Raw genomic sequence first — 19,169 nt, 5'->3', positions numbered from 1 at the left:
TCCCAAGAAGCTTTTGGTAGAATAACTGATTCCTTCCCTTAAGTTCTCAAAGCATTCTGTTCATACCTGTTTCATGGAGTCTATACCAGTATGTTATAGATGCATTACCAACCTGCCCATCTGCCCCCTTTACATAATTTCGGATGAACACTCCAAGAGTTTGAGTTGATGGTTTTCACACACTGCCGTTATCCTGGGTTTATACCTGTATTCTCTATGGCTGTCTTAATAGCAGGAATGAATACAGGGGGATAGTCAACTATTTCTTTTTTTTTTAATTATTTTTTTAAGATTTTATTCATTTATTTGAGAGAGAGAGAGAATGAGAGAGAGAGAGAGCATGAGAGGAAAGAGATCAGGGGGAGAAGCAGAATCCCTGGTGAGCAGAAAGCCTGATGTGGGACTCGATCCTGGGACTCCAGGGTCATGACCTGAGTTGGAGGCAGTTGCTCAACAAACTGAGCCACCCAGGTTCCCCGATAGTCAACTATTTCACATTGAAAGTAATCAGATGTGTAGTAGCTACAGGAAATGTAAACGTATTATAAATGTGGACATTGACCAACTTTGGGAGGAGAATTAAAGGAGATGTTGTGGGATAAACACGGTGGGTTTTAGTTCCTAGATGCGTAAGTGGAAAGAATCTTCTGTGTTCATCCTTTAGCTCAAAAAAGAAAAATGTCATTTTTAAAGTTAAAGTGTAGGAGATTGGGGGTGGAGGAGCATCCTATTACTCCAAGAAAAAAACCCTAATATTCTCAGAGATCCCTTCCTTCCCTTATTGCAGATAATGTTGACGTTCTCTGGAGCAGCTGTGTCCATAATTCTCTGATTAATTCTAATGGGACCACTATCTCATTAACATATCAGGAGTCCATTCATTCATCTTGCCTGGAGGTCAGATATTACAGGAGAATCTAAAATTCAAAGAAGTAAATCAACAAGCAAACCTACAGTATAAACAATCAAACAAAACCTTAGTAAAATTTTACTAAAGATTGATTTTCACAATATATTGAGAACTCCTCTAAGACACTGATCAAAACATACTAATGTCTAAGACAAGGAAATGATTGGAAGAGAAATAATATGTATATAATAGAACATTTGTCACACTAAGAACTTAACATAGCTTTGTAGAAGAGTATTGCTATCTACAAATTAGAGTTTGTAAGGGTAACACTATGAGCTAATCTAGCAATCTATCCTACATGGGCTAGGTACAGAGCAGAACTATTATTTAAACATGAGAGGTGGATGCTTCAGTATGAGATATAAATAACATTTTAAGTAAGAAGTCATCAATTCAAACGCCTGCATGGTACAGGCAAGTCACATGATCGGGCCTGTTGGAGGGGTCCAGACAGTTAGGGAGTTGGGGGCTTGCAGTAAACTGAGGAGAGAGTATCTCATCTAAAGAGAACAGAGATTCATCCCCTGCCCCTTGGTAACAGGCCAGGTATGGACTCTATATTGCTGTATGACTTGATTTTGCTAAGAAGCCAGTAGTCTTCATTTGTATATCAAAATGTCCTGCTTTTTAAGACATTATGTGAGTCAAATGACATGTCTCTGAAGGCAACATTTGCTCTATTGGCTTCCAGTTTGCAGCACTCATTTTGAAAGTCCAGGTTACTTCTTACCTGCCTTAATCCTTGCTGGAGAAAACATCTGAGCCCTATGAGGTGATGCTGCGTAGCATAAACTGTATTTCTCCTGGAAATGCTTTAAGAGCTTCAAGGAGCTCAGGCCACAAGCAAAACAGTCATCTGGAGGAGAATTGCCCATTTCCAATCAGGGTAGTGGAACTGATTTTCTCCAGAGCAGCTATGAACCTGCACCTCCTTTAGAGAAAATCTCTGCTCCCTTTAAGATGACAAATGTCATTCAAATGTCTCTTGTCACAACAGGAAAAGGCAGGCTGCTTGGGATTAAACATTTTCCCTGTCCCATCTATGCATATTGGCCCAACTGATAGAACTTGTTTATAAAAATCAGAGGAGGAGTGAGGAGTAGTGGAATGGATCAGATGACTTTTCTTTTTTTTCTTTTTTAAAGATTTTATTTATCTGACAGAAAAGATATCACAAGCAGGCAGAGAGGCAGGCAGAGAGAGAGGGAGAAGCAGGCTCCCCACTGAGCAGAGAGCCCAATGCGGGGCTCAGTCCCAGTACCCTGAGATCATGACCTGAGCCGAAGGCAGAGGCTTAACCCACTGAGCCACCCAGGCGCCCCCAGATGACTTTTCAATGGCAGAAACAGCACTGACATCAACAAATTTGCTTCAAGATCTACCGCGCCACTAAATGCCATCATCACAGTTTTCTTTCTTTTTTTTTTTTTTTAAATATTTTATTTATTTATTTATTTGATGAGCGAAGAGAGAGAAAGAGCACAAGTAGCAGAGCAGCAGGCAGAGAGAGAGGTAGAATCAGGCTTCCCACTGAGCAGGGAGCCAGCCCAATGTGGAGCTTCATCCCAGGATGCTGGGATCATGACCCAAGCCGAAGGTAGATGCTTAACTGACTGAGCAACCCTCACGGCCTGTCTAGGTATATTTCTGAGTCAATTTAGAAAACTGTGATGAGGGACACTTGGGTGGCTCCACTGGTTATGCGTCTGCCTTCGGCTCAAGTCCTGTTCCCGGGGTCCTGGGATTGAGCCTGGCATTGGGCTCCCTGCTCAGTGGGAAGCCTGCTTCTCCCTTTCCCTGTGCCCCTCTCCCTGCTTGTGCACACTCTCTCTCTCTCTTTCTCTCACTCTCTCTCTCTCTGTGTCAAATAAATAAATAAATCTTTAAAAGAAAAAAAGAAATATACCTAGAGAAGAATTTGAAAAGGAAAAAGTATATATTGGATTCATTTTATCTAGGATATTACACACATACATATGCATATATCAGAGACACTGCTTTTATATCAGATAAATTTTTTTAAAAAATTAAGGTTCAGGTAAATAAAACATGTTCAGTGAACATGGACAATTTTCTTTTTAGCAAATCTTATGAATGAATTCCTTAGGAAAGAATCCTTTTAACATATGAAACAGACATGTAGAGGTTCCTTATAAATTTATATTCCTATATAAATTCATACAAGTTCTATAAATTTATGTTTCTATATTAAATATCTGGAGATGAGTCTGATGGCTAACTCAGGCATGTAGAAAAATTATAAACCTGACATATTTTTTTGAACAGCATTGTTTTCCTGGGAAGTACATAAGAGGCTTAAGCTTTATGCCTTGATGCAAAGAGGCAGGGTGGGTTGGGAGCTGGCAGAAAACCTCACACTGTGTCATTTCTGTGTCTGTAAGGGAAGAGCGTTTGCACCACCAGGTGGACTACCAAAGCTGAACTCTCAGGAGGAAGAGATTTTGCCCCAGTGAGATAATCGGGCTCTTCTCGACCCCAGCAGACCCCCAGGGGACCCAGCTTCCACGGTAAGTCAAACTACTACTAAAGGAAACAGAATGCATGTTCCTATCTTACTAAAGTGGGATTTTTTCCTTCCAGAGGAATCCTAAGAAAGCTGTTAGCATTGCCCATTTGTGCTGCTGATTGGAATCAGGGCTTCCATAAATTGTAAGCCAACTTGATCAGCATATTGAAGCGTAGTCTGGATCCGCAGTTGTGTAAGTGTGAATACTTGGAGAAACTGCTTGCTGGGGTGAGCCGTGAGAAAGGTCATGTGGGGACAGCATTTGTCCGCCATTCAACCTTCAGTTGTATCTAATGAGAACCTACGATAAGAAAGGAAAACAATCTCCAACTTTGGCTCCGATTGGTCCATAAGTACTTTTCTGGTCTTCACAGAGGGTCAAGGTTATGGGGAGAGAAGGAACTTGCAATAATACCCACCTTACAAGTTAGATGACTTGACTGAAATTTTTCAGGATATTTCTGTTGGTTTTTTCCCCTCTGTTCAGAGAGTCATAAGAACTGGCCATGCTTAGTTCATCAACAATTTAACAGATATCTCTTAAGCACCTAAATGTGCCAGTACTGGAGATAAAAATATTAATAAATCAGAGAAGTCTGTGGGGATGGGAACAGGAAGTTAAGGCAAAGAGAAATAGACACAAATGAATCACTTGATCCTTTCAATACAGTGTGTTAAATATGTTATATAGACAAATATATATGTGTTATAGGTGAGTATATATGTATATATGTGTATATATGCATATAGATACATATCTCATATGTATGTATAAAATACCAGGTACTAATTTTATGTAAATTACTGTGTTAATTATATTACAAACATTATCACACTTAATATTCACTCAAAAGTGTTGTTTTGAGGATTGTCATTCCCAGATTATAAAGGAGGAGAATGGAGACTCAGAATATAAAACTTTCCTAAGGTCAAAAAGCTGATAAGTGCAGTTATGGGATTAAATCCAGGTGGGCCTGGTGCCAAGCCTCTGCTCTCAGGCACCTCACTGGACTCCTTCTCATGGGAAAGACACATAGAAGAATGGGGGTAATGCCTGAGGTTTTACATTTTATTTTGTTTTAGGTATCTGTCTTTTGTGCAGATAGTAAATTCACATGACTAAAAACTCAGCAACACTAAAGCATGCAGTGGAAGGTTTGGCTCCCATACCGACCACTCTCTACTTCCAGTCTTCACCATCCTTGTCCAAAAGCAAAAACTTCTCTAGTTCCTTGTTGTTACTCAAGAGTTCCCTTACACAAACATGTTTATTCCTCCCCCTCCACTACACAGAGAGGTACACAATACACACTGTTCTGCAACTTGCTTTTTAAATTTAATGGTGTATCTTAGAAATACTTCCATGTCAGAATATAGTGTCCTCTTTCTTTCTTACAGCAACACAACATCATATTATATGGATGTAACATAATTTATTTAAATGTTCCATTCCCCATTTGATGGACATTTCTGGGTACTCTCTTGACCATGCTACGTTATAGAATTCTCTTACTGATGGTAGTAGTTTTTCTGTTGTTTTTGGGGAGGGGAGGGTTCCTGGATCACAATATCTTTTCCAAATATTATGCTTCTACTTTCTTTTTCTTGTATCATGTCATTGGCTATTATAAGACCCGAGTTTTGGTTTTTTTGTGTGTTTTTTTTTAAGATTTTATTTATTTATTTGACAGAGAGAGATCATAAGTAGGCAGAGAGGCAGGCAGAGAGAGGGAAGCAGGCTCCCCGCTGAGCAGAGAGCCCAATGTGGGGCTCGATTCTAGGACCCTGAGATCATGACCTGAGCCGAAGGCAGAGGCTCAACCCACTGAGCCACCCAGGCGCCCCTATAAGACCCGAGTTTTTAAAGGAAAGGGCTTAGTCAAAAAGAAGACTGGTATTTGAGGCAGGGAAAACATCAAAAACACAAAGATGTGAAACACCACGGCATTTACTGACAAGTACAGAAAACCAGGAATATTAAGATGTAAAATAATACGAGGTGAGGTGTAAAGGGAGAGAAGGGGAACAGATGCTGTAAGGAAATGGGGCTGTATGAGGATAGGAGGTGTTTGCAGTGAGTGACATGACAGGATCAAGCAATACTAAGACAGATCCATTGAAGGTGGCAAGCCTTAGGAACTCTTGAATGATTTCAGGTGAAACGTGTTAAAGGTAAACAATGTCAGCAGGGAGAGAAAAGGATAATAACAACACTCAGCAGATAAAACTGGGGAACATTCATGCACAGGCATGAAGACGGAGACTCTGGAAAGACAGACGATGTCAGTAAGCAAGATAAAGTGTGCAGGTGGAGGAATAAGTTTTAGAAGGTAGAGGAGAAATTTGACTTTCAAAATGATAATCTTAAGATACACTTCACTAAACAAAGTGTCCTGTGGTACCCCAGCTTTACTACCTGAGGGGCCAGATGGGTGTGTTGATATCTTATTTGACAAATCATAGAGCTTTTACGTAAATCCAGCTTTCTTAATGCCAAAATCAGCAATCATTCCACTGTGCATGCTGTTTTAGAAATAAGTAGAGCATGTGAAAACATAATTGAAAGCAAGCACAGATGATTAAAATGAGAAGAAAAACTTCAAGAGAAAAGAGTAGATGTAGTGTGCTACGTAGACGGACTGGGACCACACAGCAGAATCCCAACAGCTGGGGCTTTGGCCCAGTCTAAGTGACCCAAATTTAGAGACTACAACAGAAAATAATAGTTTTTGTAGATTATGCATATTGTACGTAATCCCCCTACATCATCTCTGTTGGGAAGGTCATCTGCCATGAGCTCTGAACATCCCTACACATGCTTGCTTGGTCTGTCAAGAAACCAAGGCCCTGGCCACATTTTACCTAGCCTCAGAGTGTGTTTGCAAAAATCAACCTTGAGGACTGAGATAATATCTCCCTCTAGGACAAAGCGAAGGCTGTTCACTGCGGGCTATAAAACAGCGTGTTCCCCAAACTCAGAGTCCTCTGCTATAGTGCAACTCACTGCATGTTCAGGTGGCCATCTGGGCTCCTCCGGGTTGTTCTTGTGAGACTCGGGAGGGGTAGGGGCAAGAGGAACCAAGCAAATGTTCTGGTGGTGATGCTGCTTGCTGTGCTATGCGTATTAAGGTCCTTTCTCTCTGAAGTATGAGTAGATAGCTTCTGGCCAGCATTTACAAAACAGTAACGGGCTAATGTATTAGCTTAGAAATAAGGTAAAGTCATATCCTAGATCCTGAACATCCCTGCCCCTGACAGTTTTGAGTCATGGTACTCAGTTTGCCCTTATTAGCTCCTGGGAGCCCCCTTAGCCACCAAGAGATAGATATGTAAGAAAAAACAAGGTGAGGGCACCCACTTGGCCCAGGCCCCTTTGTGCTTGAGCAGGCCCCCCGTTGAATCTCCTCCCTTCGTGCTCATTGTTTCTTCATGATATGAGAGGATGTCATAGCTTATGGCACTGTCATTATGAATTTTGTTTCTTATAAACAGAGTGAGTGCAGCAGAATTGTTCAGGGTCTTTCTAAAAGCTCAGCACTGAAAATCCACTCAACCACTTCTATACTTTTGTCTCCAGTTTACTGATTGTGCTCCCCACCCTGACCTTTTGCTGTGCCACCAGCATCAATCAATATGCCAGAATCCCCATTGCTGATAGGATCAGAGAGAGAAGAGATCTGAGAGAGGAAATGCAGAACCAACTTAGGAATGTAAAGTAACCCATTAACTGCGTTCTCATTATTTATATGACACTTTCCCCATGGTAAATAATCCTTTGCTTTGGCCTGAGACGGAAAAGGCCTCCCACAGCCACAGGACAAAGGGTAAATCAGAAATAAACCAGCTCATGCAAGGCTAGGCTTATCATCATCTGGTGGTTCACAAAACCTTAAAGCTTGAACTTGAGTTAAGCTGATCCCAGATTGCCAGCAACCCCTCAGAAGCAAACATTTTTGAGGATGATTTCAGAACTCTCTGCTTCAAAATACTTCTATAAACTATGTTCAAGTACAACACCAACGTTCCATGATAGCCAGAATTATGAGGAGACAAGACCGTGAGTAAGATCCAACAGAAAGGATAAACAACAAATCTACAAGGAATCTAGGCATGGGAACCATTAGACACAGACTGTACAGCCATGATTTCCATTTCCTCACAGACCTTTCCACGTGTGGCTGATATAATCTTGAATGGCGCATACACTCTCACCTAATCAGTTGCTTGTCCTCCTCTCTGGTCATTCCCATCTTCTCCTAAAATTCCCCTCTTTCATTTTACTCTTTCAGAACCTTCTCAGTCTCTTTTCCCTCAGACATCTTCTCTTCTGTTTTCCAAGGCGCTCAGATTTCTCTGTAATAGTTAAATATGCTGGCTCTGCAGACACCCTGCCTAAATTCAAATCCTGGCTCTACAGTTTCCCCAGGGCAAGTTGCTTAACCTCTAAGCCTCCATTTCCACATCTGTCACATGTACCTACCTTAGAGGGTTGTTATTAGGGTGAAATTAATTAATACAGGCAAAGTGTTTATAATGGGGCATCTCATCAGACAATGCTTAGTAACTACTAGCTATGAAACCCCCAAACCACTAAGCTTTAGTGTGCTAGGGTTATAGTCAGGGCACATAGCCAGCTGCTTCCCTCTGCCTGGAGGTTCTGATCTGAGTTTCACTTTATTCTTGGGCCACTGTCATGACAATCTCCCTGACAACACTGGCCCCAGGGACCTACTACCACTTCAGAGCTATGGACAAAAATCTACCACCCAACCCCATCACTCACCTCCTTAACACCAGCGCCACACGTAGGGGCTCTGAATGCCTTTTTTGACTTACCAAAATACTGAAAGAGAACAAAAGAGGTAGTATCTGAAACGTAAACCCTTGAGCTTATACGGTAGAGGTCTCTGTTCCTACCACAACTCATAAGCCTCCAGCACCCAGCCTGGGTGCCATTCTGCCTCCTGTCTCAGGACAGAGCAGCTCCCTCCCAGCTTCTAAAGACAAGGGATGGGAGGTTCTCAAGGATTTTTGTCCCTCACCCTTCACTCAGCTCCAGGAGCCTCTCAGCATGCAGGAGAAACTGCGTGATCTACCGTGAGAGCCCTCATTGGACACCTTGATTCTTCTGTAACTGAGGCTGAAGAATGAGCCTAATTGGATTCTGGTAGGAGAAGACAGGTGATAGGACTGTGGAGACTGTCCAGATGAACAGTGAATTACCTAGAGGGTCCTTAGCTCCTCTGGACAAGGAGAAGACCATCCCCACATCAGACCAAATGTTACAAGAGCACCATGCACGTCTGGGACGTGTTTATCCTCAGGTGCCCTCTTGCCAGTTTGCCTGCTTTGCTCTGTATCCTGGGCCTAACCTCCGCTGGCTTTATTTCCCTGGCTCGTCTGTCAACTTATATCCAGCTGGGCTTGGTCACTGAAGGGCCTGGAGGGAGACTGGTGAGTGGGAAGAAGAGAAAATCTAGAGTGTCCCCCTATCCCTATTTAGCTTCTGCCCTTCACCTTGCAGCTTTCCCCCAACAGGTCCACCATTACCAAGTTCTACAGGTAAAATCGGCCTCTGACTTCCGGCAACACTGCCTCTTCCTTTTGACTCTCTAGACTTGGAGAAGAAATGGCTTCCTAACCTCTAGGTTGCCTCACTGTCCCCTGTTTGTCCTTCTCTTTTCCATTACCTGCATTACAAATCCCCTATCTCAAGGAGTCATCATGGTTTTGCTTTCCTGGGGCAGGGGAGACTGGCCTGATACAAATATCTGCTCAATAACCTAACTATGCCCTTTGCACAGGAAAGAGCATACACATATGATAGCGTGGGCTGACATTAACCAGACATTCCTCTCTTTACCTGACACGACAGTGCTGTAATGGAAAAGGCCAACTTTCATTTCCTTGTTTCCAAGCTCATTGTTAAATTTCCTGGCTTTGTACCAATTCTCATCTTCAACAACCTCTTTGAACCAGCTGACCAGAAATTCTTCAGTCATGTAGGGGATCAGTTACCATCCACAGCTCTGGGTTGCCCATATTCCTTCTTCCATCGATATGTCTCTTCTATCTCCTTTGGTATCTTTTTGTGGGGTAGCTTCACTTCTCACAGTTTCAGCTCCTAGGTATGTATAAAATCTCAGATTCATACTTCCAGCCATGTTTGTCCTCTAGGCAGGGCCTTTGGAAAGGATGAGAACATGCGTCACCTTGCCCTGTCCATCTGTGGCCCTCCCAAGGCATAGAGGATCAAGCTCTCTTTTTGTTCTCCCATCTCCTCATGTTTACACAGTGTCTATTCTCCCAAATTGAAACCCTTGAAATCTTTGGACTTCATACCTTGAGCAATACAAAACTGTCCTTGAGCAGGATCTTGATAGGATTAATCTTGCATTTTATTTTTTATTTCCACCTCCAAGCTCCTGTGCTTGGCTTTCCAGCCTTCCCTCCACCTCCTCCTCCCCCCACCCCCCGCCCCATTAAACCAGGCCCACTTACCTTTCAGCTCAAGTTACAGCCTCCATAGTCCAAACCTTCACTGTAGTCAGGCTAGTCTCCTCACTGAGCTCCTCCACAAGGAAGGACACTGCAACCCGCTCTCTTAGACTGAGAAATCACAAAGCAGAGTGATGTGAGAGAATAAAGTCCAGGGTTCAAACCCCAGTTCTATCTCTTACAAACCTTGGACAGATTGCTCCTGTCTATGCTTTGGTATCCTCAGATGGGGGAAATAGTGACATCTCTATCATAGGGTTGTTGTAAGGAGTAAGTGTCTTCATATGTGTAAAGTAGTTGAAACATTCCTGACAGGTCACATGTGATTGGAAAACCAGGAGGCGAGGGAACTGTGTCACTATTTCTTAACCGTAGCTTGGCTGTGTCACCATGTAGTCATCAAGCAGAGATATGACTTTCTAATTTTAACCAGTATTTTATGTTTTATGCCAATTGCACAGAAGTACAAACTGCTGTAAGTCTTAGAAAAAAAAAATTTCTCTGCTAAGGATTGCTTTTCCTCCTTCCCCCTCATCCAAATTCAGTCGCTTTCTTTAAGAGCTAGCCAAAGTCCCACTTCTGTGAAACTCTTTCCTATCGCTTCAGCCTACTCCAAACTTTCATTTCTGGAAATATTTGTATGGTAGGTTCACACCATACAAATAAGCATTGAATTGTTTCTGTGAGTCTGTATGTTCCGTTGGTGTCTCCAGGGGGTCCCGTCTGTCGATGAAGAGCTCTCCTCTCAAAATGGGTTCTTAAGAAATGAAGAACTACACACAGAGTGGTTGGCAGGTAGAGCGCAAATTATCCCCTCTACTGTTGACTGGACTGAATTGTAGGATATACTACTAAGCAAGAGTCAAATGGGCTTCTAACTGTGTGGGAAAATGTGTCTCCTCCTCATGTGGTTGCCCCCAAGTCACTCCATTCCAGGGAAATCATTCGACTTCTCCCAGGGAGAACAAGAATGTGAGTGCCAGGGCTATGTTTAAGGAAAAGTCCTCCTCCTACAAACCAAGAAGTGCGATGAAACACCCCCTACCACTTATTCCACAAGATCTTCTCCTGCAAACTATAAACTCTATGAGGGCAAGACCTGTATCTTAAGACCTTCATGCATTCTCTATGAAACTGAAAAGGACGGCACGTAAAAGTTATTCACTAATAATAAGTCCAGGCTGTGTTCTAATCACCTTCCATGTATGAGCTTAACCAGTCTTTACAACAACCTTATGAAGCAGCTGGTATTAACACTGATGTTTCATAGATGAGCAAACTGAGGCATAGAGTCCGCATGATCAATAAATGGTAAAGCTGGATTTAGATCAACTGGGCTTCAGAATTCATGCTTTTATTTGTTTTTTAAAGACTTTATTTATTTATTTGAGAGAGAGAGGGAGAAATCGAGAGACAGAACCCCAGCAGAGGGGGAAAGGCACAGGGAGAGGGAGAAACTGACTCCCCGCTGAGCAGGGAGCCCAAAGTGGGGCTTGATCTCAGGACCCTGGGATCATGACCTGACCCCAAGGCAGACGCTTAACTGACTGAGCCACCCAGGTGCCGCAGAATTCGTGCTTTTAGTCACCATCTGATACTGCCCTGATTGAATTTCAAGAGCAATAGTGTTGGTAGAAATGGAGATTGTAAGAGACCAGAGCTGGATGGGAACAGTGCTGATCATGTCAAGTTAAGAGAAGTTCATTGACTAACATCTAATACTTAGAATCACTGGAGAAGCCTCTATAGCACATTCACTTTTTTCTAAATTATCAGAAATCCTATGAAATAATCAAATCATGTACTACTATATGAACTTGGAAAGAACTCTGTTAATACATCCCACTGAACTACTGGAATAATTTCTTTGTGTAATATCTAATCATGAGCACAAAAATGAATCAAAAGTTCTCACACTCAATTGAAAAAGATAATTGTTTCTGGCTCAATAATTTTGTTGCTCAAATAATTAGAATACAATTCGTATTATAATAGACAAGGAAATTTTTCTTTATTGTTGTACAGAAAGATGTGAAAGTTAAGGCCCTGTCCAACTATTAATTATATTTCATCTTATAGCTTTACATTTTATTTCTGTGATTGATTTCAGTCTGAATCCTAAAAAGTCAAAAATAAATGGCCTTCCTGTGTTTTGCCTGTCTACCACTAGAGGACACTATCTAGTCTTGTATACCTTAGAGTTCTGCTTTGTTTCCCCTGTTTATCAGGGAGAGAGGAGGCATGAAAGGAAGAGAATGAACAATCTGTTGCAGGTTTATTATTCTGAAGTCATGGAAAGTAGAAATGAATTTCAAAGCAAACCTGCTGAAACACTTCATCTGATGGTGACCAGTGTTGATTCAGTGCCGACTACTGACCACAGCATTACCTTCATTTCACAGGTGAGGGAATTGAAGCTCAGGAAAGTCATATACTACCCCTGCCCCCCACGGTCACACAATTGTACAACAGGACTTAATTCAAGCTGGGAATCCACACCAGGATTGAATAAAAAAAGAAAATTTCCATAATGCAAAATTTCCATAATGCCACTCACTGATGTCCTGACCTGAGAAGAGGCCCAGGGGAGTTTATTCTTCCTAATAGAGCATCTGGCAGTTGAGGTTGATGATGGGAGGTTACAAGGAACGTAAGATAAATACCAGCAACAGCTCCAGATGTCATTTATAGCTAAACAGAGTCCAACAAAACAGCCAGCTAGATAGCTTTGCTTTAAATTCCACTTAATCTAATTTGTCCCCACCCTGTTGGTTTAAATATAGTGTGATAATTTAAGGGGCCAGGTATAACAAGGCAGTTTGTTTCATAAAGGAACTGTGTTTCTACCTTGGTCTGTGGGTGACTGTCAGCAACTACTCTTTTTTGGGGGATCATGATATAAAAGTGTATATGCCTGGGAAAGGGGCCATTTTTACATGGAACATTGATGGACCTTGATAGTGTTATTTCTGGCATGAAATTGTGCTGTAATTCATTTTTCCACATACATAACTGTATTCGGCAGTGATGTGCATTAAATTTATCCCATATACTAAATAATGACTGTTGAAATTGATCGGGCATGCACTTTATGCCATCAGAGTTAGTAAATATCAGTCCCGGCACTGGCCTGAATCTAAACACGTTTACTAAAATCATAATCAGCTTAGGTTTATTCATTATAATGCCCATACATTTCCTGGTCTCGGTGCTGTTTAATAAGCTGCTTATATTATTTTCATATGAGGAAGTGGAAAATGAAATTTTGGTTCCAATTGTACCAGTTATATATATAAAAAGGGCATCTAGATTCATCTGTATGAAACGCATCCCCAAGATGAAATCATTTAAATCTTCATCTCCAAGGAAGGAATAAAGAGCGCATAATATCCAACAGTGAGATTCAGGACCAAGACATCTGTTTATTCTATAACCTTAGCCTACCAAGCCATTTCTATGTTTAGTCTGTGAAATGTAAAGTCATAGAGCTAAAAAAAAAAAAAAAAAAAAAAAAAATCTGGAAAAAAATAACACAAGGAAACTTTGAAATTTTATATATTTCACATATGTTCTAAACACTCATTTCTAACTCATGAGTTAGACATCAGGGAACTTTCAATCTAGAAATGTCTTAGACCAGTATCAGATTTTTAATTCCCCTTCTCCTCTGGAATCTTGGAGCAGCTGTCTTCCCCAAATGAGCCTACTAATGTAGATTTATTTTTTGTTTTTGTGGGTTGTTGTTTCTTTTTTTTTTTTAACATTTATTTATATGAGAGAGAGAGCCGGTACGAGCAGGAGGGGCCAAGGGAGAGACTCTCCAACAGACTCCTCATTCAGTGCTGGAGCCGTATGTGGGGCTTGATCTCAAAACCCTGAGATCAGGGGCGCCTGGGTGGCTCAGTGGGTTAGGTCTCTGTCTTCAGCTCGGGTCATGATGTCAGGGTCTTGGGATCGGCTTCCTCCTCTCTCTCTGCCTCCCTCTCTGCCTACTTGTGATCTCTCTCTCTGTCAAATAAAAAAATCTTAAAAACAAAACAAAACAATTTGTGATCATGACCTGGGCAGAAATCAAGAGTCGTACACTTAATCAACTAAGCCACCCAAGTGCCCTGATGATTTGTTTTTTAAATTACTCCTTATTCCAATGATAAATAAGCTAGTTAATTCCATTAACTGAAAGCTTCTGAAAGACAGCTACAGCATCTGAGGATATTTACGTCTCTAGGAGCACAGCCTGTATGTAGAGCATACACATAGATGATGATAGTTGATACATAGATAGATAGATAGATGATAGATGATAGATGATCTATCACAGTATGGGTGAAGGAAGTCGACCCAGGCAGAAGACAGACCCAAATACAGTCTATTTTGTTTCCTGGCTTTCCAAGGTCTCAGGCCTCTCTCTGGGGCCTGTAATGTATTCTTCCTTATTCATGGCAATAGCAGTTGTGCTTGACAGAAGCGAGATCCAAGTCACAGCCCATCAGGTGACTCAAAGTGTCAGTATGTGTGTCAGAATTTCCCATGATGTTGCAGGCAAGCTGTCCGCTGGAGCCATGGTTATCTGAGGCCCTGGAGGATCTACTTTGTTGTTGGCAGAAGGCTTCAGTGTCTCACAACCGAGCTGCTCCATAAAGTTGCTCATGACATGGCAATAAGTTCTGTGTCAAAATACCCTTTTCTGGGGCACCTGGGTGGTTCAGTGGGTTAAGCCTCTGCCTTTGGCTTAGGTCATGATCTCAGGGTCCTGGGATCAAGCCCCGCATCAGGCTCTCTGCTCGGCGGGAGCCTGCTTCCCCCCCTCTCTCTGCCTGCCTCTCTGTCTACTTGTGATCTCTCTCTCTGTCCAATAAATAAATAAAATCTTAAAAAATAATACCCTTTTCCATAGAAAGTGGACTCCCTTAATGTTTTAACCTTTCAGTCACAGTTATTAGAATAGTTATTGACAGTCACTAAAACACTGACTTCCTATCATTACGATTCAATGATTCTGTTTCAAACCTCCGTGGTTTTTTTTTGTTTTTGTTTTTGTTTTTTTTCAAACCTCCGTTTTTATATCCAGTTAATGGCTCTCTTCTCTCCCACCTCCAGTCCCAACCCCTGCAACAGCATGGGGATGTGGGGGTGTGGCCTGGTTCACCCACACCTATCAGTGTCTTTCCATTACATATGTTGCTGGTGATGGCTGGGGAGGAAGGATAAAGAAAGGAGAACCACCCTAGTGGGAACCAGTGCATTGTCCTTGTGCTCGGTGTGGACAGATGGAGACCTACAATGTCATCTGACAAGTAATTTGTTCCCAAGCAGCAATTCAAGGTGCTAGGGGGCCCTTATGAGACAGCTTCATTCTCAATTTCAGGCCCAGCTCCAGCCTGGTGTCCTATTCCTCTGATATGTACCCCCTCTTCACCCAGTGCTGTGCTTTCCCAGATAAAACCAAAGTTCTAAATGTGATCCACTCACCACAGCCAACTTCTAGGTCTTCAGGTTTATGTAGGCTCCATCTTCCAAATCTCTCAGACTTTGAGTAGGCGTAGTTTTGCCCTTGCTGCACCCGGTAGTCTCCCTCTGTGCCATCTCTTCCAACGTACTTTTCCTCTACCCTGGCACAGGGGCTGGACAGCGAGCTTAGCACCTCATAACTGTCCCGATAGGGACTAGCAGACTCACAGACCTGCGGGTACCCACAAACCTGTGGGCAGTCCTCTTGATAGCTCCCTATGTTGACATTGAGGAGGAGAGGCAACCCAGCCCCACCCCTACCCTTCCTGGGGAGATAAATAGTTCTACATGAGTAGTGTACTTCTACAAAAGGCAACAGCCTTCTCCCTCTCAACCTCATCTTCTGTTAGTGAATTGGTGAAGAGATGGTGCTGGTTCTGCTTCCTGGTTTCTCTTAGCAGGCCCTATTGAGGGATGGAGGCCCCAACAGCCACCATCCTAGGAATTTAGAATGTGGGGTTTTTAGCCCCTATGATCTCCAGTTCTGAGCTTTAGGTTGGTGTTAGTCACCAATATTCAGCAGTTGTCACCCATGTTTAACATTAACCATCTTTCCCCAACCACACTCTGATCCTTTGCTGCCCATCTTGGATGGTGATGCCTCTCTGGAGTGTGATCAACTTTCCTGGGTTGAGGGACCCGATTCAGTATAAAACTATGATACTCCTTGGCAAAACAGAAAGTTTGGTCACCCTACCTCCCAATTTCCATGATTCCAAGCCGAACCTGTAAGTAATTCAATTCCTTCCCTATCTTCATTTCTTCTGCCCTGTTCGCTAATTATGTCGTTCTACATCTAACAGCCCTTGTATCTGTGCCCCCTTTTCTCATTCGGCAACTATCTAAACTTCTGCTAGTCATTCTGAACCTTGGTTTCTCATTGGAAGCACCAAGACAATTTAGAAACTTCTGATACCTGGACTCCATCTCCAGAGATGATCTGAACGGTCTGGGTTTGGCCGTGGGAAATTACAAGGTGATAATCCTGTGCGTTATCCCACCTGAACTACTACTGCGGACCTCAGTGATCTTCTCAGCTCCACAGTTGTCCTTTCATCCATCCTTGACACTGTAGCCAGAGTTATCTTGCGAAAACACAAAGCAGATCATATCATGGCCCTGGTTAAAACTCCCCTGTGGGGATTGGGTCTGCACTGCCTTCTGGTAAAGCTCATACTCCTTAGTTTCATCCACCATGATCTATGGCAACACCACCCTTTGCTCATTTAAAAACTGCTTACTGAGCACCTACTTTAAAATATCTGGGAACCACCACAGAGAGAATAGAGATAGAACCAGGACAAGCATGGTGTATGCCATGCTGGTGAGCAGTGAGGAAGGAATGAAGAATACAACTTATTAAAAACTTATCTTTCTATACATAGTTATTTCTTTTCTTTTAGAACGTCTGTCCTGGAAGGAGCAATGTACCTCTTTCCCTGGCGTTATATTTAAAACATAGCACTGGAATAACATTTGAAGAAAATAATAGCAGGAATAGAGCAGTTAAAAATAATTATTTGCATGAAAGTAGTTCTCCCTTGTCCCTGAAAGAGGGTGTTATCATCCGCTGGAAAATTACCAGGTCAGCCTATATTTAGTCTAGCTCCTTGGGATATCTATAATTTTGTTAAGTTAACAAACATTAATGAAGTGTCTAAATGATAGAGTTCCATTTAAAATTCTACACAGTGCTGTCCTGTTTTTAGTGTCTTATTTTCGTGTGCTGTTTTGGCTCAAGCACTGTGGGGTGGTCAGAGTCCTGGGTTCCAGAGTACTAAAGGCTGAGAGGCACTAAGCATAGGTTGAGAACCATTTCCAAATTTGCCCCATCATAAACATGTCAGGGGACAACAACCAATTACAGATTCAAGTTTTCCCCACCCTCCACTTGATTCAGAATCTGTATCAGAGGAACGTGGAAATCTAAATATTTAAATAGAAGTCCCAGGTGATTCTTAAAAACAGACAAATTTAGAAAACAAGGGACTAGGCTCTGGATCCCTTTTCCTTCATTGTCTATGTGACCCCAGTTGCTTTTAGTCAACCAGAATTTGGGTACAGTCAGAGGTCACTGAGGGGCCCTGACCTGGGTCTCTGCAATGCCAGTGAATAAGGACAAAAGAAATTTATGTCAATAAATGGGATTGACAAGTAAGAGAGATAAAGAAATATGCTCAGTCTACCATCTTACTATAAATGTTCCAGATGGGAATATTGTGTCCAAAAGCTTGTGTGCCTTAAATGACTTTTTATTCATTGTACTAAAAAGATTATTCTACAATTCCTTTCTTATCATGGCAAAGCTTTTTATCTTGCTATAGGTGCCCTTTTTGAACAACATAGGCTCTTGCATACTAATTCACAGAGCAATGTGAAGTTTTCTAAGACTTGGCTTCAGTGAGAAAAAATATATACTTGTAGAATTTTAGAAATAACCAAGTAGACCTTAGAATTGGAGGGTGATATTGATTCACTGATGAAGCTTTTTATTTTTTAATTGTACATTTTAGTTTCTTTATAAAAAGTAATGCCAGGATGTGTTTAATTAATGTATGTAGAAAACGTGTCCATGGGAATGTTCTCAAAGACACTTGTAATACATAAAATAATGGCTCTTATTTACTGATACAAGGCATTGTGTAAGTACCTGATATTTTATAGGGTGACCAACCATCCCCATCTGCTCAGAATGTCCCAATCTTAGCGTTCAAAGTTCTGTATCTGAAGGACTCCTCTGGCCTGGGCAAACCAGGTGTTGGTCACCTACATTTTCATCTCACTTGCTCTTCAAAACAACCCTATGTGATAGAGACTATAATTATCCCCATTTTACAAATGGGGAAACCAAGGTATAAGGTTGTTATGCAAACTGACCCTAATCACCAGACTTGAAAGTTGCAGAGTTGGTACTCAAACCCCTGTTTTGCTACATTTGTAGCAAAATCTCTCAAAGTCTACTTTGCTAATTACTCTGTTTTTTGCCAGGAAACTACAACCCTTAGAGGTTCAGTTATTTCTTCCTTGTCCAGGGATAAAGTTTATTTATGGACTTAGCACCAAAATAGCCTATTTAGAAATTCCTGGCAAATTAAAAATCAATTTCACAAGAAATTAATTGTATCACGTTCAACAGCAGCAGAGAATTAAAGCCACATCGAGTTCTCTAAGACTATGAATGTTGCTTGGAAAACGGGGTTTGGGGAGACAAAACAAGAGCACGGGGAAATTCCACCCTCTGGAAGGGCAGTGTTTCAGGAAAATGGTATGTGCCTGACAGCTGCTTTGAGGAGCACAGCAACCCCAGGGTAGCATTTCACAGAGGAAAGTGATGGTGGCTGTGTCATCTAGTCAAGTCTACCCGGGAGGGGAAGAAAGGTGATATGCTTTCAGGCCTGCCATTCAGCCAAGACGGCTCATTTGGTTTTCCTCACTAATAAACTCTCTGAGCTTAAGTGAACTTCTGGGCTGCAACTACAGTTCAAATTGAAAAATAATTTGCACTGCACTGAAATTTAGATTTTTGGAAAGTCATTTGTGCTTATTGCATTGTATAGAGTCATAACGTCTTGAGACTGTTGATCCTGAAGGTTCTGATTTCTTTGGAATAACTAGAGATGGGATATGTTCATCAAATGAGTAAAACACTTGCTTTCTGCCAGTATTATAAGATCTTATGTAGGTGCAGCTAGGACTTTATTTCCAGACACTATGGTGATA

General features: G+C 41.8%; 1 long non-coding RNA gene across 6 annotated transcripts in view; it reads left to right on the top strand.

Moving 5' to 3' along the window:
* Positions 1–19,169, top strand: part of LOC116864167 — a 126,463-nt gene that overhangs the window by 12,990 nt on the left and 94,304 nt on the right. For all 6 annotated transcript variants that reach the window (XR_004381957.1, XR_004381959.1, XR_004381958.1 and 3 more), the window contains exon 2: positions 3,316–3,441. This is a non-coding gene — a long non-coding RNA (uncharacterized LOC116864167). The remainder of the gene's footprint in view (positions 1–3,315; positions 3,442–19,169) is intronic.

Source organism: Lontra canadensis, unplaced genomic scaffold (genome assembly GCF_010015895.1).
Source record: "Lontra canadensis isolate GAN:19392208 unplaced genomic scaffold, GSC_riverotter_1.0 scaffold5, whole genome shotgun sequence".
NCBI lineage: Eukaryota > Metazoa > Chordata > Mammalia > Carnivora > Mustelidae > Lontra > Lontra canadensis.
This window is presented reverse-complemented; position numbering and strand designations above follow the sequence as displayed.